At 38.5% G+C, this 26,421-nt stretch overlaps 1 protein-coding gene across 1 annotated transcript in view; it reads left to right on the forward strand.

Moving 5' to 3' along the window:
• Positions 1–26,421, forward strand: part of ADAMTS12 (ADAM metallopeptidase with thrombospondin type 1 motif 12) — a 187,078-nt gene that overhangs the window by 6,043 nt on the left and 154,614 nt on the right. The window lies entirely within an intron of this gene.

Raw genomic sequence — 26,421 nt, forward strand, 5'->3', positions numbered from 1 at the left:
TCCACTACTCATTGTTTTGAGCCTGTTAGTAGTTGAAGTGCCTTTGCTGTGCACCTGGAATGCTATTCTTCCAAAAGGACTGTAGCTCAAGTGCACCAGAATTTCTTTACAAACTGAATCAGCAGGTGGTAGCTGGGACAGATGGAAGGGCTGTATTATAACTTCAAAAATAAATGTTTGGTTAGATGAAACCTTAGCCAGGGCTTTAAATTCAAACCTGAATCAAACATAGGCATCCTTCATTCAAAGGAATACTTCCAAGTCTAGAGCTTGAAGTTTTTTATTTCTCAGTAAGCTGTGGATCAAAGTGAGATATGGAAGTGGAATCCTTGATTTTGTTGTGCTTTGTTTTTTATCAGTACTGTAGCTCAGGTTTCTAGTTCAAGAGAAAGAGGCTGTATGTATCTTGTGGAGAGGAATAGGAGACAAAGTGCCTGGATATGAATAAGGTGATATTTTAGGGAGCTCTTTAAAATGGCACATAGAGTGTGAGAGGTAAAATGCAAAGGGCTCTTACAGTATGCAAGCAGAGTGGAGTATACAGGCAGTATGTGCAGCCTGCATGTGCTTTAAAGCCTTGATCCTAGTGTGATAATTGACAGTAGTTTAAAGTGGATAGAGCAGCACATTGACCCCTCTTGACCAATGCATCTTGGCCTGCAACAGGCTAAGGAATGGTGATTCACACTTAAGCCTGAATTCCTCAGCAAGGTATCTGTAAAGTATATCTGTTCCTTGCCAACCTATCAGTATCCAGTGAATTCCTTTCTGTTGGACTATTACTTGGTCAGTCCCAGCAGGAATGGAGATCAGGAATCTCCTTGGAAATTTTTCCAGTGGGGATCAATTTATGAAAACCCCTCTGAATCTCCTTATGGTTGAAGGGTCTCTAAGGTAAAGATGGTATGAAGATAAGATTAGTTTCCTTGATTAATTTGTCACGTGCTTTGCTGAAACATCTTGGTTAGTCATCGTTAGAATGAAAATTTGAAAATGAAACAGTAGAACTTCATTATGCCTTCTGAGGTATTTTATCCACAGCAAGGATTTAGAGAATAATTTCTTTAATTAAATCATAAAGTCAGCCTGATATGGTTGCAGTTACAAACTTTTTTGAGGTTTGCTTTGATTTGAGGTTTTTCAAAGCAGTTGGCTAGTAGACAGGCCAGGGGATTTTTGACAAAGCACCTTATCCAAAAAACAGTCTCTTTTTTTTTTTTTTTTTTCAAAACTAAAACTTAGAAGACACAGAATCATAAATTAATTCAGATTGCAAGTGGCCTTAGGGGAAAACCACTATAGCTTTGATGGGGTGATTTATGAAGTTTGAAAATCTCTGTTCTGAAGAAGTTTCAGTAGGATTTGGGTCTGAATCTCTTAATACCCGGAAGCACCACAAGCAGAGGAATGTAGTTTTTCTTGTCTTTCCCTGATTCTTCATAAGAGACTACATCACATGAAAACATACTAATCCTTTTTTATCAGCATTGAGAAATTGTCATGGTTTTATGATTACTGTTAGGATATTCCGCATCATAGCAGCATGTAGTAGACTGGGAGTTAAAGAGTTAATGCTCCAGTTCTCCAGATCACTTTTCATTTCCGTTTCTGTTCAGAGGGAAAGATAAAACTGTTTGCAAATCACAAGGCATGCCTCTTCCCCCTTTTCTTCCACCCCTTTTTTTTCCCCTTTTGCTGCTCATCTCTGCAGTGTATTTGCTCCCTAGCCATCTCGCTTCAGCATTAAAGTAAGGCCTTTGGTTTTTGGCACTCGCTCATTTTATTTGATTTATTAGCTCCAATTCCATTTTATTATATTGTGTTACCTTGCATTCCAATGTAATAATTAATAAATTAACTTTCCTCCTCAGATTGTTGCCACTGTCTTGTTTTAGGTCCATCTCCCTTCCCTTTCTCTCCTTTCCACTTCCCCCTTTACTGGGGAATGAGTCCATGGGTACCCCTGCCCCATTAGTCTCAGAACCGAGCCCAAACAGCCCAGGAGTGCAATTTCATTTTCAGGATGAAAACCTGAGATTTCTGAGCTGTTTGTGATGCCCTTCTTCCTCATGAGCTAATGGATAATTTTTTTCTGTCCTAGAGCTCCTAGATTTTGCTCTTCAGCACCATATCTATTTCTGCTTTTTTTTCTTTTTCCCTTTGTTTTTTCTCCTCCTAACTAGGAGATACTGTGTTTTTCCACTAAAAATACATTTTCTGTTTATTCTTATGAGGGAGGGAGAACTGACAATAGATAAACACCATAGTATGGTTAAATATTGCTTGAGAAACTAGAAAACTATCCCTTGAGGAGAAATGGTAAGCTTATTTACTGTAGGAATTCTGAAACAACTTGATAAGAATAATATTACATTGGACAAGTTGATAAGTGTCTCCAGTGCTGAGATGTGAAGAAGAACAAGATGACAAAACAGTGTGGTTGGCAGATAGCTGCTTCCCAGAGTGTGATTAGGCAGCAATAACTGCTGTGGGTATCCAGTGCCATTCATGGGTAGGATCAGGCTCAGATTCAGCACCTCAGCTCACCACAGAAAACTGATTTCTGTTTTCTACCTCCCTTTTGCTTTTACTTTGATATATACTGTTATTTTCAGGGCTGTGCTGTTATGAGCATCACTCATACAATGATTGTATAACTCTTATTTGTAACATATATCAGAATCAAATTTTCTCTTGAATAAACCATGTAAATGGACTGAACAACTGGAGTTTTCATTGGAGCTTCTAAGTCGCATTAACAAGTATGAGGCCCCATCTGGAATACTGTGTCCAGGCCTGGAGTCCCCAGTGCAAGAAAGATGCAGAGCTATTATAGTGGGTCTAAGGAGGGCCACTAATATGATCACAGGGCTGGAGCACCTCTCCTGTGATGAAAAGCTGTGGGAGCCGGGATTGTTTTGCTTGGAGAAGTCACCAGGGAGACCTCGTTGATATCTTCCCATACATGAAAGAATCTTACAAGCAGGATAGGGACCAGATTTTTACACAGGTAGTGATAGGACAAGGGGGGATGGAATTAAAATGAAAGAGGTGAGGTTTAGGGTAGATGTTAGGAAGTAATTTTTCACTCAGAGGCTGGTAAGACACTGGCACAGGCTGCCCAGAGAAGTTGTGGTTGCCCCTCTTTGGAAACATTCAAGGCTGGACTTGATGGGGCCTGGGCCTTCTGATCTAGTGAATGGCAATCCTGCCCATGACAGGGGCATTGGAGCTAGATGATCTTGGAGGTCCCTTTCAACCCAAGCTGTTCTATGACTCTGTAAACTAATGATTGAGAAAGAGAAGCAATGTTTTCAAAACATGGGGAAAGCCTTTGCTCCTGATTTCAGTCAATATGGTGCTTTTTGGCTTGGGAATCATCATACTTGTGGCACGTGGGAGGAGAGCAGATATGAAATCTCTTTGGTATGGGAAAGTTGGCAAAGAGAAAGTAAAGGGAGGAAACGTTTCTGTTCTTGTCCCACTGTAGAAATAACATTTGGACAAGTCTTGGCATGCCATATAGGACACACTTCTAATAATGCTGTGTTTTCATGATGCCTTTCAGCAAAACATCACAATGAATTTTTCCCAACACTAATGCCTTAATTCTCAACTGTGTGTTATTCCTTGTGTAGCAGTTCGGGTTTGTGTGAGCCTAGCCTCTTACTGGGAATGGGAGGGAACAAAGCTCAGAAATAGAGTGAATGAATCCTGAATTCATGCACTGAGTCCTGTAGGGAAGTTAATTTTTCTCTGGTAATCTATCCTCTTCGTTAGGAACAAGGCCCTCTTTTATTCATCAATATCTCAGTCACTGTTTATAGGATTTTTAGTTGACAGCATCATAAAGGCTTCGTTTCCTTGACCATTATTGTCAGTGGACAGTTGCTGTTGGACATCTGGTGATGTTTTAATCTTCAAAGACTCTTTAAACATTATCATGGAAATGGAAGAGCAGTAGAAGAACATTAGCATGGAAATTAAAAATGGTCTGTACCTTGTACCTGGTAAACTCTGGGGCCTTGCGTGACATTGAGTAGGTCAGCAGGTTGCCTCTGTCCTGATGGACGTGATTGTTTACCAGAAGTGCTGCTGCTGTTTGCTGCCCAGGCAACAGCAATGCTGTACAAAGTCACGAAGTACTGTTTGCTTGTTTATTCCTCCTCCTGCCTCCCCCAAATCAGTACACAGCTTTTCCTTGGCAGTGGTGAGCAAGCAAACCAGATCTCTTGGCTGTACAGAATTAGGTCAAGTCTGCTGCTTGTGCTCAGGAATTTTAAGATTTTCTCCAGCTCAGTTCTTCCTTCTGTGCCCAGCCACAGACAGAACAGTCACCTGTTATCTCTTCTTGATGGCTGTATGACAGCTTTTCTTTATATGGAAGCTGGTGGGAGATGCCAAGTAGGTCCTCTCTCTGCAGATTGGTGCATGCCCAGATGCTTGCAGCAAGCTTTTCATTGAAAAGCAGAGCTGTGTTGAGTTCTGCTCATGTGAAACTGTTCTTATTGTGGCATAGCACCATATATGAGACCTGAAAACAAAATCTAGCACTTACGGAGTGTCACCTTACTTCTTAATCTCCATTCATCAGTATCATTTTCTCTTTCAATCTTGCTTCAATTTTGAGAAATGCAGCGTGATCACTTTCCCCTATATCCCAGGCAGTTTTTCTACTTAGTGTGAGATACCTTTTCCATGTTGATCTTCAGAGTATCATCTCTGCCCCATGTTGAACTGTCCTGAGCAGATACTGTAACAGCATTGCACTGATAGTGTGTTCTGCAAGATTAGTTTGATACCACTATTCTAGACTTTCCCACTCTTGTGGATGTAGAAAGCTTGCACCTGGTTGACAGATTTTGCGAAGGTAGTGTTTTCCTTAGAAAAGATTAGGAAGTAAAGAAATCCCTAGAACACTTTAATAACATTTTGTCTTAAAGTAATAGACAAAATACATCACTAAGCTTCTAACCACCTCTACATCTTTCAGTTTGTGAGGCTTGTTCATTGTGAAGAATGTGCTTGTTAACTTATTAAGGGTAGCTCTACAGCCTTGCAAAACTCCTGTTGGGCAAATTTTGCTTCTTTAGCCCAGAAAAATGGCAATATCTTTCTATTCCACTGTAGTATACTTGTGGCCAATGAAACTGTTTCTCTTGAAGAGCAAGTGGATTTTGATCATCACAAGTGGATAGATTTTTGGCAGTACAGATGTACACTTCTGGAAAGATCACATTTTGTTTTTTCTTAAGTTGCTCTTATGAACATACGAATTTTGATTCAGCACTGTTCCGTCACATGCAACTGTACAGCCCCATAAGGTATTTGAAAAAACATGGAGTTTTGGTGGTTCCTATCTTAGGAGGTGCTGATGGTAATGAATTGAAGCGTATTACAGCTGTGCTACCTCAACAAGGAAGCTCCATTCCAATCTCCATGTCCTTCAAGATAAGTACACAAGTATTTTTCCAGGGGTCTCTTCCCCTTCTCTCATTCCTCTTGCTTTAAGGGCATCTGTCACTTCTTTCTTTGCTGTTCTCCAGCCTTATAGTATTTGGTGAATGGTGCTTGTGGTGAGAAGTGTGGCAGGTGACCTATTTGCCAGCTATACCTCTTTATTTAGATGTCAGTGAAATCTCTGCAGCATCCTCTTTTGTCTTGTCCACACACTGGAGCTAAAAAGTATGAATGAGCAGTCTGGAGAGTGCCAGGCATGAAAGTGATCTGCCTACCTTTTTTCCCTAGGGGATGGGGATTTCTCCATGCCTAGATATAATGAAGTTTGTGAAGTCTGAATGTTGCAACTTGGCTTATTTTGCCATGTGTAAAGAGGGAAAGACCTACTCGGTAACTCCCAACTCTCTTTAATATCTACTGTACATTTCTTATTTGGGCAATAGTATGAAGCATTCTGGAAATGGAATGTGGAAAAAAGTCACACAGTAAATCCAGTATTCCCTGGGCATCTGTCCTATGTCATGCTTTGTTTTCCACCCTTTTGTATGTAATAATATCTGGATATTCTCCTTGCTTGGCTTGTGTTGTGGGTTGTTTTTTGTTTTGTTTTTAAATTTTCCTATGAGAAACATTCAGAAGTAGGGTATGTTGTGGGTGGTGCTTTCTTTTTGTTAAACAGATAAATCATTCAAATTTGCAATAGCGTTTACTTCAGTACTTCAACATCATCCCCTTTCTTTGTATGTGAAATCCAACTTCATCCATCTGCCAGCTCCCTTCCCCCCACTCTTTTGTCTGCAAAAATACTCTAATTGACAGGTCAAATGAATCTCATCCGTGATCTCAATACATGAGAATCCAGCTGTGTCGGTGGCTCCTGGTCCTGGCCTTGTCACCTTTGACCAACGTGAAGTTGCTGCCCTGGAAACTGTGTTTGGCTGTAGCTTTTACAGTGTTGTTACCTATCAGTGAATCTGTCATTGACTGGCTAAGTTAAAGCACAAATTAGTTGCTAGTAACTGGTTTGAATGGAGTGCCCAGGATTAGACTGCCTTGCTCCTCCAAGATGTCTTTCTTCTGTATTTTCAGAAAAAAAGTTATTTATTGTGCAGTTTTAAGAAATCTTATTCTGTTATTTTTAACTCTGTGGCTACTAGCTACGTGATCTAGAATATCATTATGAAACTGTGCTTTCCAATCATGCTTCTGGTTTCCGTGAGTCTATCTAATGAATTGTCTGTGTGTGTATTTGTGTGGTTTCATGTATTTTGTTGATTTTTTTTCCCCCCTGAAAATCTCCACTCATGATTTCATGTGTGGTGTTCCTAATAAAAAGCTTATAATTCACTTAGGGGAAGCTGTCGGTGTGTGACTTTATACTACAGGTTCGTAACCTAGCAGTAAAAAATACACTTAATGCCTTTTTCTACTTGATTTTGTAATGCTATGAGGTTTGTAAGATTATCTGTTCTCCATTTTAGTATCTTTGCAAGTTTTCTGGCCAAACAGACTGATCTGTAAGAGAAGTAGAGGAATCAGATTCTAAGTTCTCAAAAATTTTGCTGGTACAGATGGGATCTTTTGATAAATGAAATGACTGATAAACATACAATGGTTGACCAATGACTCAGCAGAACTATAACTTGCTGCTGAGGATGGCACAGTGCTACCTGTGGCCCAACTGAAAGTGAGGAGGGCTGGAAGAGGAGATTTAAGAGAGACTAGAAAAAAAAGCTTTAAGAGGGGAACTGGAGCATGTGGGAAGCAAATCTGTGGAGAAACCAGGTTTTGATTGTTCTGCTGTCTGTATAATTTTTTCTTAATCCATTTTCATGATGCTGAAAGGAAGCTTGCAGATTAACAGAGTTGTTTTCCTCGGTTGCCATATGAACAATGTGCTGTACCTGCTGCCCATCATAGCTTATGCATTGTATGTAATCACTGATGATGAGCATAAGGGGAGGAACTCATGCTTTCCTACATGCCCAGTGGTGCATATAATGTGACATTAATAAGGACAAATCTCACCAATTGTATGCCCTTTTTTTCCTAGCTGTTCAAAAGAAAAACAAAAGTACCATGAGAAGTTTGTCTTGCTCCTGTTCTGAGCAGATAAGCAGTGGCAGTAAGTTAGGTGGTAAACAGCCATAGGAATTATAAACAACAGAGCAAAATACATTGTCTCCACTGCTGGCATTTAGAGGATAAATGACTGTGTTGCAGCTCCATGAGCATGGCTTCTTCTGGAGAGCAGGCCCTGCTGCCTCAGTTTGTCTGCTGGAGATGAGCAGCTGCAGGCCCTGAGGTGGGTCAGTAACAGTGGGCTATTATATGTATATAAGGTTTATTATATATATATACATCAGATGCACACATAAATGTGTATGTAGCTCTGTCTCGTGCTTTTGCATTAGGAAGACTTCTGTGCTGTTCTATGTATTGGTTATTATTGAGTCATGCCCAAATATACTGGGTTTCTCTAGCAGCTGAGGACTTTCCCAACCCATTTTTAAATTGAAACAGATTTCAAGTAATCACTAATTTAGGATGGGATAATTATGTGCTTTATGTATACGCTGGCTCCCTACCATGCTCTGGTTAGAGACTGATCTGAAATTGCAAGCTTCAAAAATAACTAATTAAGTAATAACAATAATACTAATCTGGTCGTGTTGTCAAAGCAGTGGCTATGTTTAAATACATTCAGTTGTTTTCCAAGTTGCTCTGCTGGCAAGCAGAATGTTCCTGGTGAAACTGCTTAGGCTTCTGGATGCCTTTAAATGCTAACAGTAGACCTAAATCTGTTGTATGCTTATGCAAATAAGTACATATGTATTCATATTTTAAATATATACATATACTGCTTGATTAGAGCTCAATTATCTGTTTAATTTGATGCAATATTTATGGATTTGACTCATTTCCTTGTCTAGAACCATCATGGACCAAATCTGCTAAAAGCAAAAGCACGGAGGCTGTTGGTAGGGCAAAAAAAAAGGTCTATTTCACCCTCTATCTAACAATGTTTGCAAGTAAATATCTGGGGAAGAGTAAGATGAGAGTAGTGGGACATTTCCATTATGTTCATCTTTGCTTCTGTTTTCAGCTTTTATCAGACTTCTTGATATATTTCTTGCATGTTTTCATTCATGAATCTCCTAACAGATTCATCTTTCAGATACTTTCTTGGACTCCCCTGCACATTTAAAATGGTATAAAAGATATAACTTCTTCTGTTTTTACCAAGCTTTCTGTCAGCTTCCTTTTAATGCCTTCTGAAATTACTGTTTTAGGGGACAGAATGAACGATCAAACATTGATTACAGTGGCTTTGATGGTTTTATTCAGTGGCACAGTATATTTTGTATAACCCTTCTGTTTTCAGGTGATTCTGAACACCCGATACTTCTATTTTGGTAGCTGTCAAGCTGCTGTATATAAGCAGCTTTTGCTATGAAGATGTCAGCTTGGGTTCCTGTTTCTCCAGAGCAGCAGGCAAGTCAGAGCCCATTTCTTAAGATGCACAGATGAGATTGTTTCTCTGCTGCCTTTACCCCTTTGCCATGCCGTAATGTACCACTTTTCATCAATCTATAGTGAATTCGTACCTTTGTGCTTTGCCTTCTTGGTAAATTGTCATGAATGCTCACCACCTCCCGGGCAGCTATGTCTGCAACTTGTTATCTGTAGCTACAGGAGTATTTGGAGATTAAAATGTGAGTTGTTGCTTGTCTTTGCATAGGTCGTGTTTCTGAGCTCAACTCGTCAGAGGTTTTGTTACAGATTTCTTTCCAGTCGGCAGTTCACTATCACAGGAGACAGTAAAATGCAAAGGAAATGCAAGATGGAACTATATTAGATCCTGTGTAACAGACTCTAATTTTTAATCCAAAATGTAAATGCAAGGAAAGTTGCCATGAAGAAGGAGATCTACTTTTGGTTCCTTTGCGACATCATTACATGTCCATAGCTCTGGAGCTTAATGTAACTTAATAGTACAAGCAGATATTTTTCTTCATTCTTGTTACCTGTGGTTTATGCCTTCATTTTCTATTCCCCCAAATATTCTCTGAGTTTGAGTTTATTAAAGAAATGAATCAAGATCTAGCCAGGTCCACTGTCTTTATGATTAGATCAGATCAAGCGAGTAGTGGATTAGGTATTAGGGGACAAAGCTTGTTTGCTTTTGGAAAAAACAATTTCTAAGTAATTTATTTTCCTCTTGCAGCAAATTCTTTGTTAGAAATTAACATGCTTCTACATTTGCAAGAGGAAATATAAATAATTTGTATTACTAAAAGAACTCACTAGGAGGATTTGTGAAGCAGAAATAATATTGGAGGTAGTTTTTAACTGTTACTGAACTGTTACATTGCAGTTCATGGACACTATTTGAGAGAAGTCTCTACCAAAAATTAGACTATCAGTGAACACTTCTAGTAACTTCAGATAACTACACATAATTTGCAGAGGTTTGTCACTGAACTCTGCTTTTTTTCCCCATGCTGCTTTTCCCACATTGTATAACTTCAAATGAAAATTCAGTTACACCTAAAATTAAATTCTTATTTAGGATTTTGTCTCCTGGTATGTGGTTTTGGATACCTTCCTAAATAAAAGCTAACAAATCCACTATGTTTTGGACTTATGAAAAGTTTTGGAAAATTCTCCCAGCTTGCAGCTTGTTCGTCATATTCTTTTAGATTATCTCAATCTGCACTTTTTTTTTTTTTTTTTTTTTGGAGGAGAACGGGTGGGAACTGACAGAAAATATCCACAGCTTTAAAGTACTTGGAATTCAGAAATATAACAACAAATTGTTGTTCTCAACTCATAACCTTCATTAATCAATCCCTGAATGGGTGCTTGTTACTTTTGGGCCGGATGTGAAGGTAGACAAATTAGAAGAATTTTCTTTGAGCTGTATTTCTATCATGGAAATACAGAAAATCCTCCTTATTTCTATCTCCAGTGTGGAAGAACAAATTATATTGCAGTGGTCCCAAGCAAATGTGTCTGAGATCTTTGATGTTTTGAGTGTTACACTATTACTTACGGTTTGTACAATTGAATGTAGTTCCAAAAATTTTTACATTTTTGCTTTCTCCTCAGGTCCTTCAAAAAGAAAACTTACATAGGCGATTCTTTTCGGAATTGTCACTTGCTGGTAATGACATATTTTAATACACCAGAAACTTATCAATCTTACATCATAGCTGCCTTAGACACTCTAGTAAGCAGTGCTGAAAGGCAGTATTTTTTGCTCTGCTGCCCAGGTGCTGGGAGGACTGTGTCTTGAGATATTAATAGTAGTAGCATCTGTGGAAGCTACAGAACTTAAAAACATTTAAATTTAAATTCAGTTTGGTGCTGTTAACTCCGCAGTAATCTCAGTACTGTGACTGCTCTGACCCTGCACAACTCCCTCAAATGCAGGCAGTTAAAGGAATGGGAAGAGCTTTGATAAAAATGCTTGGTGGGTATAAAATGTCCTTCACTGCTCCTTTGTGTCTTATGTCATAGTGTGGAGCCTTTTTTGTCCAGGACATGAGTGCAATACGACGCTGTAAGTTTTCAAATAATGACATTAAGTTGGGTATGGAAAAAGCGGGTGAGGAATGTGTATGAGAGCCCGAGGGTTGAGCAAGCACCTGCAGACATGACATGCGTGGCTCTTGCAGTGCATGAGAGGACTGCATTTTTTTCATAACATGATTTTTTTTTTTTTGTATGCCTTTTCTGTATGCCAATTGACACAAAAAAGAAGCACGTCTGAAGGAGCGCAGTATAATGGCAGGTGGCTGCCAGACTAACTGGGGTGTGGTATAAAGTGAAGAAGAATGTAGAATAAAACCAATGAATCCCAGCACTGTGCCTCACAGAGGACAGCATTTGGATATCTCTGGGATGTGCAGGTTTCTGGTGTGTCGTTCCTTCAGGAAAGGGAAAATATAACATCTTGGAAGAGCTCCAAACTTGACTCAAGAATGCTCACAGTGAATCCTGTCCACTGATGCCTAGAGGAGATATATTGTATGTAGTGCCTCTTTATCACTGCAATTAAAGTGATAGTGGCTTCACATTGTGGTCAGTGGCTTTGTACTGAAGTGTCATATATAAAGGAGGAAAACATGAATGAAAGAAAACTGTTCATTGTAGCATCACCCAAATGTTTGCTTCCAGTTCTGCCTTGCCAGCTCTGCAATATGGCATATTGTACCAGCTGCCAGAATAAAATTACCTATGTAGTTGCTGCATTTCACCTGCACTGTGCTCTAGCTACTGTATCTTTCATCTGTGTCTCTATAATGTCAAGGAAGATTATCTGTATATTTTGTACTTGTGGGTATTAAGCATGTAATATTTGCCCTTCTCAGTCTTTCTGCTGTGTTAAGCACACAAAACAAACAGGATGAGGAAACTGTGCTTGTCTTAATGAGGCATTGTAATTTCATACATTTCATATATATATATATATGAATAATATATATATATATAATATATATATGAATATATATATTATATATATATATATATAAAATTCTTGAATAGGTAAGAATTTTGTGTTTCTGAATCTGCTGCGTTATTGCTTCTTTTTTTCACAGTGGACTGTCAGGTGTCATTCTGCTAGCTTAAAAAACATTTTTATGTTGTGCCAAGTAAGATAATAAAGTACTAGATTTAATACTGGAACTCTTTAGATCTGTTGGAATTACATGCAGTACTTTGTAGCTGTGAAGTTGTGCTCCAGCTTATGGACCTGATTTTTGTTTCTGTAGATCCATTCTATTATGGGTGCACATAATTTTCAAAAGGGAAAGTGCTTGATAATGATGAAGTTTCAAAAGGTGGTAGCTAGAGGGATAAGATACTTAAAAGCTATGGAACTTTGTTTAATAAGTTTTTGGAAGCTCAATACAAATGACAATTCATAATTTTTGTTATCTTATGTGAAAAAAAAAAAGGAAAAAGAAGATACTGGAAATAAAGATTTAGAATAAAAATAAGTGAACAGAAAACCAAATTTTTTTCTTGAAAATGCAATGATTGCTGGTAAAGAAGGAATTAAAATTAACGTTGGCAAGATGACAGGAAAAGTGGTTCTAAGCAAAAATTGTCTTGAAGAAAAACTTGTCAAAGGTGCAGAAATTGGGTGCTTTTTCAAAGTTTTCAGAATCATAAAGTATTCCAATGATTTTTCTTTCAAGGTGTGTGTTTGGATGAGAGTAAAAGAAATGGTTGGAGGAGATAAGGCTGCAATAGAGGGACTGTGTTACTCAATGAAAAATGATATCTCACCAACTGTGAGGCACGATCTGTCACTTAAATTGACCTTAGAAGGTGGATAAATGTGAGACAATTAGTACAGCAATATAGAAAATAGGTCAAATGTGGAATTGGTGGAGAAAAAGTTTACTCTGTATGTGATGAGAATGTGGTCTTTGATTCCTTTATGGAAGATTGCCAGAATATCTTGAGGTCAGGGATTGTGTCATCTCATCCTCACATAGTTCTTGCTATAGCCTTTCTGTAAAAGCATGAGTGTCTGAAGGGCTCTGTGCTGTCTAGCCATGTCTAGCCATTCTTGTGTTCCTGCAGCATGAGGAATTTACCAGCTTTTCATCAAGCTAGAGTATTGTTGCAGCCTATCTTTTTGATAATCTAGAAACCCTCATCTTCAATGTTGAGTTGTGCATAGTGGAGAAAAAGCAGCTGGCTGCCATGAGATTTCAGGATTTCTTTTGAGAACTAAGTCTTCCTGGCTCTGTCTGCGATGTGATCTCTGGATGTCTTTTGTTTCTTTTACCTCAGATTTTTATCTGTGTTTAAGTCCTGTCCATGTTTATGCTGATAACAGAATATTTGAGCTGCGTTTTCTACATATTTTCATTTTTCATTTTCATTTTCTTCTTCATTTTCCTAATAACGCACAACTGAAAGAAAACTGTTTTTTCCCTAACAGTTTTTTCAGTTGTCCATTTTGAGTTGCTCAATACTTCCTGACAGCTTTTGTTATGTAGTTTAATTAAAATAAAGCCTGGTAGCAAATATTTGGAAAAATAATGACAGGAATATTTAATGTTTCTTGTGTGACAGCACACAGAGACAGCTACTGTTATTTCTTCTAAGTAGGATCACAGTCTCAACAGGTTGAAAAAGGATAAGTTAAAGCAGTACAGGTTTCTCCTCACACAGAGAAATGTATGGTTCTTTTCTGCTAGCAAAGCCACAGGGAGAGCATGCCACTTGTTTATCCAATTAAGTGTTCTCTATCAACTGAGGAAATGGATTTCACTTAGCTTTGGAGGGGCGTTCAGAAGTCTGAGAATAGTAGTAATTTGGCAAAAAGATGCCAGGGAGAGCAATAAAACTTAAACATCCATTATCACTCTGAGGGGCAATCCAAATCTAAGGAGGGAACAAAACTGAGTGCAAATTAGCTGTGACTAACTGCAAAGCCCCTGCCTGCGTTAATTATTATTGTCTTCCAAGAAAAGGGCTGAAAGGGTATTAAGAACCAAACACACTGACTTCTTATCCAGGTGAACTTTTAAGGCTATCAAATTTGTGTTGTAGCAGTGCTCTGAGTGCTTTGCTTTTCATTAGAACGAAAGGTGATCTCCAACTCTGTAGCACTATCTTTTTGGTTATTCTTCTTTAGGGAAGATGGTAGAGCAGGTTTTGACATAGTTTTTCTTGTTATGCACATGAATGAGGCATTATATGGTGCCTGCTCCAATTAAATTGATTATCGCGACACTTCTCAAGAAAAGCACGCGATAAGCTCCTTGAATGACAGGTATATTAAGATGTAAACCAACCACCCTCTCTGTGTTCCACTTACTTATGGAGACCAAGGTTAGCAAAAATGAGTTGTATTTTTCACTCTTGGAAAAGTGTTCTGTGTTTTTTCTGAAGAGTTTCTGTTCTTTGGAGTTTCTTAACCCTATGTTCTGGGGCTGCTTTTATTTATTTATTCATTTTTCTTAACAGTCTTGGAACAAAATTAAAGAATATTAATGAAGTTTATGTAAGACCCAAAGTGGGAAGATCTCATCAGTACAGAGATCGACTAGGATGCTGTTTTTCTAAAATAGATGGTGTCTGAACTGAAATTCTAAGGAGGAGAATTCAAGTGTCATAGCCTAGAGTGTTTAATCATAAATTTGAAAAATAACAGGAATTTGCATTCAAAAAATGTTCTTCGGTTTGAAATATAAACTAAGAATTAAATACACTATCTGATGCCAACATAGCTTATTACCAGCATGATATTGCCTTGCAAAATGTCATAGATGATCTTAAGCTGATCAGAGATTAGAAAAATAGAGAAAAAATATGTTCAAAGTTTTATTTAGAACAAAACAGACATCACCGTTTGAAAAAAGTGGGGGAGAATGAGTAGGATGTATCATATTCTACTGTTTTCTTGGTGTCGGCATTTGTCAGTTCTTGGAAATGGTAGGGTGGGAGATATAGATCTGAGTCAGTCCTGCTTTTCTTATGTGAAACTTAGTTTATATGATGGAGAATTGGCAGCTAGATCTGCCAACTCAGGGTTTTCTTTCAAGCTTTGTTTCTAGCAAGGCTAGAGTATTGGTTTGGGTGCTCAGAGCAGAGAGTTTTGTGAGGATTCGCAGACTCTTGGAACACACGGGCTGACATTCCTGGGAAGACCTGGACAACAGACGAGGAGTAAACAAGCTTTGAAGTTAGAGCAAAATCAATTATTTGACTGTGGAAGGTGATTTAGGCATACTTGAACAAATGAGGGTGGGATTTTGAGAAGGCAAGACACATCCTGTTAGTGCTGCTCTGATATCTGATGATATATATCCTATATTCTTCACAAGTAATCTTCATTTACTTCATCTTTATCATTTTTTAAGGTTGTGGAAGCCAAATCGAGTGTAACCCTCTGAGGTATAGTGTGACTGCATTTGGTATGAGTCTGGGTAATGGAACGTATATGAATAAAACCAGCACCTTTCCAGCACCTCAAAATACTTCTGAACCAAAAGAGACACCTCATGTGAGCTAAACTCGAGGTTTAAATGAAGGGAGACAGGATAGAGAAGAGATAAAGGAAAGAAAGAACATAAAGGAGAAAGAAAAAAAAAAGTGTGGGAGAGAAGAAAAAAGAGGAGTGTTGTTTATGTAGGTGATTACAGAAAAGATCTTGGCAGCCATAAAGTTCATAAAGTTGTCTGGGATCTGTTATACACCCTGCACTGCCTCAGTTTCTGTATATAGGACAAAAGGAGAGAGAGCCAAGAACTGTTCTTCCAGGGTTTGTGTCAGGAAGCACTTAGCAGCAGTGTGCATCAGGAGAATCTGCTTGCAAGTGGCTTTATTTGGGAACATAGTTAATTAAGGAGAACACAGAAAAACCTTACAGCTTTTAAAACAATAGCAAAATAACCAAAAGGCACTCTGCTTTCCATTAGACTTGTAGCATAATCCTCTGATACTTTCAGTCACAGGCAGCAAGATATGGGTACCACAGCACTGCTCCTGTGGCAACTGGCAGAGCGCTAGCCTCTGTATGGCTGATTCTGGCAGAAAACATTCTTGACAAAAAGCACAAAAAGTTTCAAACTTACTTTTTTCAGGCAGCCCTGTCTGTCTGCCTTCCCATCTGGGAAATTCTGTTCCCTAGTATTATATGTTTCTCTACTGATCACTGGTAATAGCAAGCGAAAATGATATACATCCTGAAAACAGGCTTCACATGAGAGCATCTCTGTCTGATCACTCTAAGTCTGCTCAAATATTATCCTGTTCTGATCAAATTTCTGCTCAGCTTCTCTGCTTCAGGAAACCCAAAGCGTCCAGCTCACAGAGGTAAAGAGATCGTCTCAGTGCTATGACATGTGAAGGGTACAGTGCTCATGGCAGTATGTGTGTTGGCATTTGGTGCAGTAAAGTGGGGGAGACAAGTATAAGCTCCAGACAGGACATAGGAAGATTTTTATAACCTCTTTTATTGTTGCATTCTGAAATGAGCTGCCATACTTCCAGCTGGCACAAATGCATTGCGCACATGCCCACTGTGGAGTGCAGCTTCTGGGGAGCAGTGGTCGTGTGGTGCACTCTGCTGCGTGTGGCCAGAGCCACATAAAGGCAGTGTCTGCGTGTACTGGTGTTCTAGACTGAATGCAGAAAGTTTCTGGTTTGTTCAAGCAGGAAGCACTAAAGAAGTCCGTGGTAATTTTACTCAAAAATACCAAGCAAGAAGAAGGTCCTCCTAATGTTTTCCATTTAGTCCAGTCACACTGTACTGTGTTCTGTATCCATGAGCAATGTGCATTAGAATATGTGATGCCTAAATTAAGATCTGTCTTGACAAATCTTTGCCATAACTTTGTTTTTTCTCTTCTTGAGTGGTGTACTGATGCTAAGTAGCTTTGTGAATGCAATCCTGTAATGCAGTGCCAGCTTCACTGGGTGTGACTGTCATCTGCAATACACTGCTGTGTGTGGTACAGCTCAGCTCTTCTTTGTTCACTGCTTGCTCTCACTTCTGTTACTCCCTCTGACCACTGCTTGCTGCTGGGACTGACTGCTTGTGTGGCCTCTCTGGACTGAAAACCAAAAGGGAGATGGTTTTGGAGGCATGTTGAGGCACCCTTCTATCAGTCTCATCCTTCTTCTCTTCCACAAAGTGCGGTGGTGCTGCCCTTGTGTGGTGTCAGAAGTGTTGTAGTGGGCTTTTTGAGGGTAGAATTCTCATACATTGCAGGAGTGTTAGTCTAAATACAGCCTCTGAATGTTGTAAAGAAATAGGCTCGAATTACTGCCTATCATCTTTTGTTGGTATCTCCCAGAGAGATATACTTGCTTGTCTGCAAGAGAAGAGTAAACCTAGGCGCTGCCCAGAATACTCTGAAACTCACTGACTCTTTGTCCGAAAGGCTTAATTGTACTACAGCTTTTTGTATTATCGCGTGTCTTTTTGGTGTTGGTTTCATGAAGGATTCAAATTCTCTGCTTTCTATTGCTGAAACAAGATGTCTCTTACACCACTTCATTATGTGATCACAATGCATTAGAGTTGCAGATAGATAAGCCTGGGCATCATGTACTTGCATGGTAAATTCTGTAACATAAGAGTCACATTACCTTTTTGAGTTCAGAGAATTACTTTCTGAAGAGCTTTCCAGGGCTGTAAAGGCTCTTGGGGACACCTTTCACTTTAAGAAGTTACTGGGAAAGTATGTCTGGCAGTAAACTATTTACTTTCTGGCTGGGATTCTGTTATGTATGGCTTACATTATGTTTAGTCAGACAGCATACATACTGCTGATTTTGTAGTCTCTGCTTTTCTTTTGCTTTTTTTTTTTTTTTTTCTTTTGAAATGTAAGTTTGTGCTCCAGGGGCTGTGCTAGGAAAAGAGAGGGGTGAAGACGATGCTGACAAGTAATTCTAATTGTTTCGCTCTGTGAGTGTTGGGCAATATCACAGAAAATACACTTGTAGTGCTACCAGATCTGTCTTGTGCAGAAGGCTGAGACAAAGACCATCTCTGGTTTCCTCTATTGCTAAAACATCAAAGAATGAAATGCGCTATCTCTGTTTTCTGCAGTAGTATAAAACTTAATGGATGCCTTGTAACACAGTTCTTCATTTTCTATTATGCATCATTAGTAGTTTCATGCTGTTGTTACAGTAGGAAAAGAGACAGTAGTCCTGGTTGATTTACTCAGTGGTTTCTTAATCATTAACTGTGCCAGATTTCCCCCCACCGTCAGTAAAGTGAGTGGAACTGCTCATACTACAGCCAAGAAGGGATGCTGAACTCAGAGATGGAAATGGAGTTGTGATAGTTACCAGCAGGGTGAGCAGATATAGCACGTGTCCACAGTCACTGAAACTCTTGCTACTTTTTCTTTGCTATCTCTATGAGCAGAAGCCAGTTCTCAGTCAAATCAGCCTTAAGGTTTCTGGCTTCCAAAACCGCACAGCTGGCTCCTCCGCCTGATCCTATGGTGTTGTCCTCTCTGCTCTTATCTTCCAGGAAATGTGTTCCCCTTCTGATGTCTTCTCCTATCTCATTAACCACTGCCCTAGAAGATCAAATATATTGTGAAGTTATTTAAAATGGAAAGCTGTGAAATACAAATTAGAAGTGGTGCTTAAAATGCCTAGTGTTTGCATTTGCACATGACTTACTATGTACAAGGGCTATTTAAGCAGCAGTAGAGCAGCAGTTTGGCATAGTGTCTCCAGGGGGATTTGGAGTATGAGAACAGCAGAGATGTTTGTCAGAAGCAAAACAACACATCCTGAGCCATAAAAGCTCGTAAGGATATTTGCAAAAGGCAGGCACAGCTAAGGAACAAATTCTGCTCTTGTTGCTTGTAATGAGTAGCTCCTGACTGGCTCAACTTCTTCAAAGTTCTTAAAGGGAATGTATGCTCATTTTTTTTTTTTCTAGTGCAGTGCCAGATTGCAGAAGCTGAGAAGTTTCTTGGCATGGCTGGACTTTGGGAAGACTTTAAGAGAAGCCACATTTCTCACTTGCTGGCCAACTGCCCTTACACCCCAAAGTTGGTCAGATAATGGGAGCTGATGGGAATCAAGGTGCTGCCTGGAGAATGGAAGGAAGGATGGCACAATCTGGCTTCAGAAGTTGTATTGTTGTTTCCTGCATCCTTCACTGTTACGTTACCATTTGATGGCAGGAATTAGCAGACTGAACTCAAAGACAGTTGAAGTGAAAGTTGGAACAGTTGAACATCTCACGGCATTTATCTTCATTGTAACACTTCCATGCCTCTCTGGATTGTAAACTTAGTTTGCAGACTGGATTGTTAACTCTAGTTTGCAGAGTGTAGAGGTGTAGAGGGGCTCACTTGATTTCACTCATAGCAAAGTAAATAAGAACAGTAAAAAAAGTAAAAAAATAAGACACCCTGATGCTGCAGATGCAAGGAGATAAATTTTGGTATCTGGCTGCAAGCTTCACCTCTTTTCTTTTGAATCACAAGAAGCAGCATTTGGCAGGTTCTTGTCAGAAATGTGAATGTGAAATGAGAGTACAGTGTTTTCTGTACAGTACAGACCTTGCATTGCCTGTTTTTAAGACTTATGGTGGTTTTTGAATGATCTGTAGTAAATAGTAAAGTCCAGTATCTTACTTCTTATTTGTCTTACTACTTAATTTGTCTGGCAGGGTCAATATGTATTTTGTTCTTGGTGGGACTTTTTTGTTTGCTTGTTGTGTTGTGATTTTTTGTTTTTGTTTTTTAATTACTGGGCTGCCTTCTTAAAATGCTATGAGTAGAAGTTCTGACAGAAGGGTGCAAAAGAGGAAAGTTGTGTTTCAAGATGAGGTTGAGTTTGATTTAATTTTTTTTCCATTTTTTACTTCTTTATTCCTATTTTGAAGTATAGTGACTCGATGGGAATGATGTATTTCAGAAAAACTCTTTCCATGTGGAAGTAATCTCTCAAAAAATTTGGGTGTGATTGTTGTCTAATAACAATAACAAACACTTTATGTTTTACAATAAGAGTTTAATAGAGAGAGAAGTTCAGGCTTTGCTGTGTTAGTGGCAATTATATGGTGGTTAAGTGGTGTTGTACTTGAAGTCTGATATTTTGATCTTATAAGATACATTCTTGTGCCACTGTTCCCAGTGAGGAGAGCAGGGTTGCATGAAGTTTGGGTATTTGACATGGATGCAGTGAGCACCTGTACATCTGGTAGTCTTAGTGGAAAGTTTTAAGAAATCTTCTTTTCCATTTTCCCTTTCCTTGTGTGATCTTCTTTCTAATAAGAAGGAAAAACTGGAAAAGGGTATGTTTCTCTTGTAGCGATGCAATAGATAGTAAAGAATCTTTTCCTCTCCTGTGCTTCTCTGTCTTTGTGTATATTTTCCTATTGCCCTGTTGATATCTTCTATTTTTGCATGATAAAACCTACTTCTGCACTTTTATAAGAATGGTGGTATAAAAATACAGGAAAATGGCCAGTGTGACAGGGCCAGGTGACCTTCCATGGATACGTGTAGCTTAAGAGTGGAGCACGAGGACTTCCAGATTATCAGGAAAGCATTGAAAAGATGGGAAAAAATCCTGAAAAATTTGACTAGTATTTTCTTCATAGGTGGCAGCAAAAAAGAAAAAGAAAAAAAAAAAAAAAAGAGAGAAAACAAAACAAAACTGGGGGAAAAACCTTCTGAAGAGTAAGGATGAAGATTAGTGAGATACTGGTGGTCTGCGAAAGTCCTGTTCTGGAAAGTGCTCCTGCAGCACTGTCCAGTATCCCATCAGAAAGTTGCTACCAAACCTTTGTTTTGTAGATAGCCTTTTACAGCTGAAGTTGAGAGTAGCTGAAGTGGTAGTAATTACACAAAACTTAACACTGCATTTAAAGTTGAAAACATGTAAGGTTCTACAACTTTGTTGAAAAAATTAATGTTGAAAAAGAAGTGGAACCCAGGGTAACAAAGGAAAACTTGTGTAAAGAGACAGGAGTGCAAGCAAAAGTCTCCCCCAAACTCCACAGGGATGGAAAACAAACAAGCAAACAAAAAAAGTAACCTAAATACTGAAATAAAATAAACAAAACAAAACCTGCCAAAAACAAAAACCCACCAACACCAGATTGAGAAGTCTTTGTATGTTCAAACGGCTTTAGATCCTTGGCTGTATGTTGATACAGATTTCTTTGTCTATGGTGAAGCAAGAACATACTTGTTATAAACAATTTTCCATTTTTGTACCAGTGTTAGATAACACAGCTATTACAGAAGTAATCAGCTGTGTAAAAATTATTTTTTTAAGTATTTTTAATACATAAAATCCCAGGCATGTTAAGGGCAGGATCTGCAAGCCTGATCAAGTGTTGTAATTCAATACAACATCTTCAGACCCAAAACAAGGAGTTCACGTCCACAATAGTTTGGGTTGTTTTCTCATTTATTTGTTTACTTACTTATTTAAATCTAGTATGTATCTTTGAGTTTAAGGGAGAAAATATGTCCTTGCATATTGAAAATTTTAGCAGACCACAACTGATATTTGCTGAAATAAGCCTGTAAGAGAGGCAGCAGGCAGTTGAAAAGAATCCCCTGAGTACCTAATCAAAGCTAATTTTCAAGCAGTTTAATGTGTAGACTGTTTCTGCAAGCATGATGGTGCTTCTGAACTCACTGGGAAAAACAGCAAAATAATGTCCTTAAGACTGTGTTGAACTGAGCTTGATTTTAAACTTACAGAATGTTCTCTGTAGCTGACACACGTCATGCTCTTTATCCACTATACTCTGTCTTAAATATTCTGTGTGTGTCACTTCAGAAACATTTAACAGGAAATAGTAATTGAAGGTGTTGGGGACAGGTTTAAGTGCTTTGAGACACTGATTTCCAGTAGCTGCTGTATGCCTTTTGCAAAGGCACTCTGTGTCCCCAAGAGTTTTCCTCTGCTTGAATGAAGATCAATGCAGCATTAAAATACGAAAGCTGGACAGAAGGGTGAAATAATGGCTGTTGCTGTGCCACTGAAAAAAAAAAGCTCTAATTTTCTTTATTTCTGAGGAAACATAAGCTAGCCTGTACACTCAGATGCAAGCAAATCAATAGTAGCAGGTAAAATAACGAAACTTTAATAAGTGTAACTTCTACAAATACAGGTCTAACCAAATTTGTCAGTGAAGACAGTGACACCGTGGAGAAAAATACAAAATTGTCACACTGCTCACTGTATTGTGGTAGGTAAGAACTAGCGATTTTCAGGATTGTACTTTATTTCTTGTAATTCTGTGTGGCAGCACTGAAATAGGAAGTGCTACTAGGCTGTTACCTGCTTTCCAGCAAAGTTTTCCGTGCTGAGCGAAGACTGATCTAAGCCAGGTAGATGTGTGCCGAGGCAAAGTACAGTTGGCAGGATGCTAGCAGGCACATGCAGCAATGGATGGTGGAGTAGGAGAGACTCTGATGTCCTTCTGTGTCTTCTGGGATTGCATTTACCTTTCTGTCTGCCAAGGCCTGTTAAGAGCTCTAGTGTTCAGCCAGTCTGAGGTGACACTAAGAACCTCAGAGTTGGCTTCACAGATTGCAGCACGGTTTTCCAAGGCTTAGTTTCTCTGTTGTGCAACTCTTCATTTGACCTCATAGAATTTTGTGCTCTTTCCTGAAGATCAGATTGCAAGTGGCTCTGGTTGCTGTGTGCCTGCCACCTTTCCAATAACAAAGCATGCCCTTATCTTTGTATTATCTACAGACAGTAGAATGTTTATGTGCTGCTTTTCAAATCTTCCTAAGAATGTATGGTTCCAGAGGGAAAAAAATTGATGCCTTCAGAGGATTTTGATAGAAAAATACCTGCTTAATAATGTCTGCTGTTCTGTAATTATATGTTAAGCTCTCTCAGTCAGAATTAAGTAAATCATTCTTTGATAAAATGTGTCAAGATAGATATCTTACAGAGCTGAGATGTGTTATAAGCATACTGTATTTTTTTTCTGGTCAAACTTCTAATCTAATTAGGAAATGTGATTAGAAAATGTAAAATTGTAATCTCATTAGATAGGATCTGTTGTTTATAAAGTTGGCTTTCACCATACTTCCTGCTGTTAATTCTTTACTAGTCTGGCTAGTATCAGCAGTCCTTCCTTTTTTGCCCTGAATCATGTCAAGTTGATGTGACTATGATATCCTAAGTTGTGCTCTCTCCTATGCTAACATTGACTTTGCCATTTCTTGAGAATATCTCTTATTCCAGAATTTACAGAGCAACAGTGTGAATTTCCCATAGTTCTTGGTCTTCTCTTTTACAACTTGTAGATACAAATTGCTTGAAAACCCTGAAAGTGCTTTAGTATTTGCAGTTCAACATGTTCCTTATTATATTAGAAGTAGAAATGATATAATGGCTTTGGAGAACTACCTTCCCATACATAAAAGAAGAATACTTTCATGAGTGAAACTATGTTTTCTGACTGTTGTCAGTTTTTCTGATTCTCTGTCTATAGCCTCTATCATTTCTATTTAACAAGGGACCAAAATTTATATTAATGCTTTTATTTCCAGTACATGTTATTTGTGTTTCATTGATTTTGTAATCACCATCAGCAGGGCAGAAAGTATGTAGGAAGGGGGAGATCTACCTCAACCGAATTCTTTGATTCTTCTTCTCTGCTGGCTTGGGTGTCTGTTTATTTTGCTTGAGGATACTTCCAGAGGAAAGACTCTGTTTTTGAGTCTGGTAGCTTAACTTGTTCATTAATGTAAGTAGACACATAATAGTTACAGTTGATTAGGGTGAGATTGAAAATCACGCACATATTGCAAGGACAGTTAGAATTACAATAGTAAAGTTCCATCTTCATTAGGGTGGTCTTTAACGTAGCTAATTTGCATAAAATAAGGTATGATGTCTATATTTTTAACTCCAAGACTTTTTCATGTCATAAATTGAGTACAACTTTAGCAGGTACCGGAAGATACAGTCTCCTGGAACACCATGGAAGTTAGCATTAAGATTGCAATTCACATGCAAAGTTAGAGAAGTTTATTTCACTGAAATATTTTTGAATACCCTAGCAAAACTAAGAAAGCTGAAGAAATGAAGACTTTCACATTTGTCTCCCAGCAGGTTTAATTCCATTAACTTCTCCTACTTTAAAAATATAATCTGTTTTTTCAGGGATGCTTTTTTTAAAATGTATGGCTGCATGTGGGTTTAGGATTAGTTTATTTTGGCTTGTTTTAGTAAGTGCTGTGAGATACAGGCACGAAATAGAATTACATGCATACCAAGCAATATTAAGAATTTTTATTCTTTGTGAAAGCCAGAAATGGTCTTGAAACAGCATTATGGCTTACACATCAAGTTCACCCCAGTTGATGATAGCTTATGTTCACTCTCTTGGGTCTTTTATAAGTTTTGCCTCATTGTGCAGGCTTGTAAATCCCAATTATACTAATGGGTGTCATGCTTTCACAATATAGGAAAGAAGTGCCAAATACAGCCCACAATGGGACGCCCTCGTCTAGCAACTAGTTCTTCTACCATGGAGCCTTTCTCTTAGCTATCAAAAACATTTAACATTGGGGAAAAGAACATTAATACAGCTTGTATTTGAGCCCGAGGACAATGATCTGGGAAGCTGTTTGCAATCATGTTCTGTCAGGCTGTTGCATATTGGCACTACAGATAAAGCAGTTATTATGTGAAAGAAAGAAAGTGGCATTTGCAGAGTTGATGGTCAGTTAATTATTGCTGAAAAAATACATAGCAACTGGCCATTGTACTTTTTAGAAACATTATTTGATATGCTACCCTCGTTTACTGAAATGTCTCATAAAATAATTCTTCGCTCTGAATTAGAAAACCAAACATTTGCCCTCCCCTGTTTCTGAGAAACCAGTTCTGAAGAAAGATATGAAACGGACTGGTACCACCGTATGACATTTTGATGAGGTGTCTTTGTTTCGAAGGAAATCAAGCCACAGATGTTACTCTGCTGGGCTGTTTGACTAAGACTTGGGGTTTTACGTTAGCGATTTGGCTGGCAGCATTTTGAACAGTCTGAACAAAAATGGATGCATTTTTCCATCTGCTAGTCAGATATCACACCTTGAGTCTCTTAGAGGTGAGCTCCGAGCCCTCACTGCTTTACAAAATACAGAGCAAATGCAGCCAGATACCCAAGCAAGTCTGGAATAGCTGTGCAGCCCCTTTGCTATCTCCTTCAGCAGAAGTGAACCTAACCCTCTTGTCATGTGTTTTGAGCTGCATTTGAACAATCCTTCTGCCTGCCTTCAACTCCTCATTCTTGGAATATCATTGCCAGTCAGTTCTTCTCATTACAGCTACATCCTGTGAAATAATCCCAGAACTTCTTTCTTCCCAGAAGGAGTCCTCACACACTTACTGTTTCAATGGGACGTTTTGTTTAGGTTGTGGCTTCCCAAATTAACTTCTCTGGACAAAATGTTGCCTTTTTTCCTTTTTTTTTTTTTTTTTTTTTTTTTAAAAAGTGATCCCTCATTTTCCCTCCATTCTATTGCTACACAGACTTGTATCTTAAGTTAAAATATTAGAGATAGGTAATCTATTTCTTCGTGGTTTAAAAAAAGAAGTAGAACTAAAGTTACATAGTATTAAAACCAGAAATTTGTGCCGATATGTACTCTCTTTCAAGTGAGATGTATAATACGTGTCATATGGAAATACCCATAGGTTAAAGAAATTGATATCAAGTGACTGGAAACAGTACTTCTTGTTATCTCTGAAGCTTTTACAGGTTGTTCTTTTCCCTATTTCTATGTTACAGTGTTACATTTTGTTCTGTTTTTGTTTGTTTTTGTTTTTTGTTTTAATTTTTATTTATTTATTTATTTATTTATTTTGTGAACTGTCAATAAATTTGTACTAGAGGATTTTAAATTTTATCATGGATGGCAACATTTTACTTTTGGGCATAACAAGTAGAAGTCTACTTTGTTCTTGGATAATTTCACAGGATGTAGCTGTAATAAGAACTGACTGCAATGGTATTCCAAGAATGAGGAGTTGAAGGCAGGCAGAAGGATTGTTCAAATGCAGCTCAAAACACATGACAAGAGGGTTAGGTTCACTTCTGCTAAGGAAAGGGTAGCTGAAGGAGATAGCAAAGAGGCTGCACAGTTATTCCAGACTTGCTTGGGTATCTGCCTGCATTTGCTCCGTATTTTGTAAAGCAGTAGACCTGAAAAGGTGTGTGAACAAGAATTAGACTAACGTTTCTGGTTACCAGAAAGATCCAGATCCAGCAACTGCTCCCTCCTGCAACTGGTGTGAACAGGTCTCTCAAGTCCTGAACAAGCTGAATTCAGAACTGACTGCTGTTCTTCATCCCATTGCTTGTCTTGTGCAATGCCAGAACTAAATATAGACCGCATTTAAATGAAAGGGAGCTTACTGAATTCAAATCATATTAAATAGCTTGAATTTGTGATTTGTTCTTGA

Source organism: Lagopus leucura, unplaced genomic scaffold (assembly GCF_019238085.1).
Source record: "Lagopus leucura isolate 7727_CA_CO unplaced genomic scaffold, USGS_WTPT01 Super-Scaffold_100014, whole genome shotgun sequence".
Classification (NCBI taxonomy): Eukaryota; Metazoa; Chordata; class Aves; order Galliformes; family Phasianidae; genus Lagopus; species Lagopus leucura.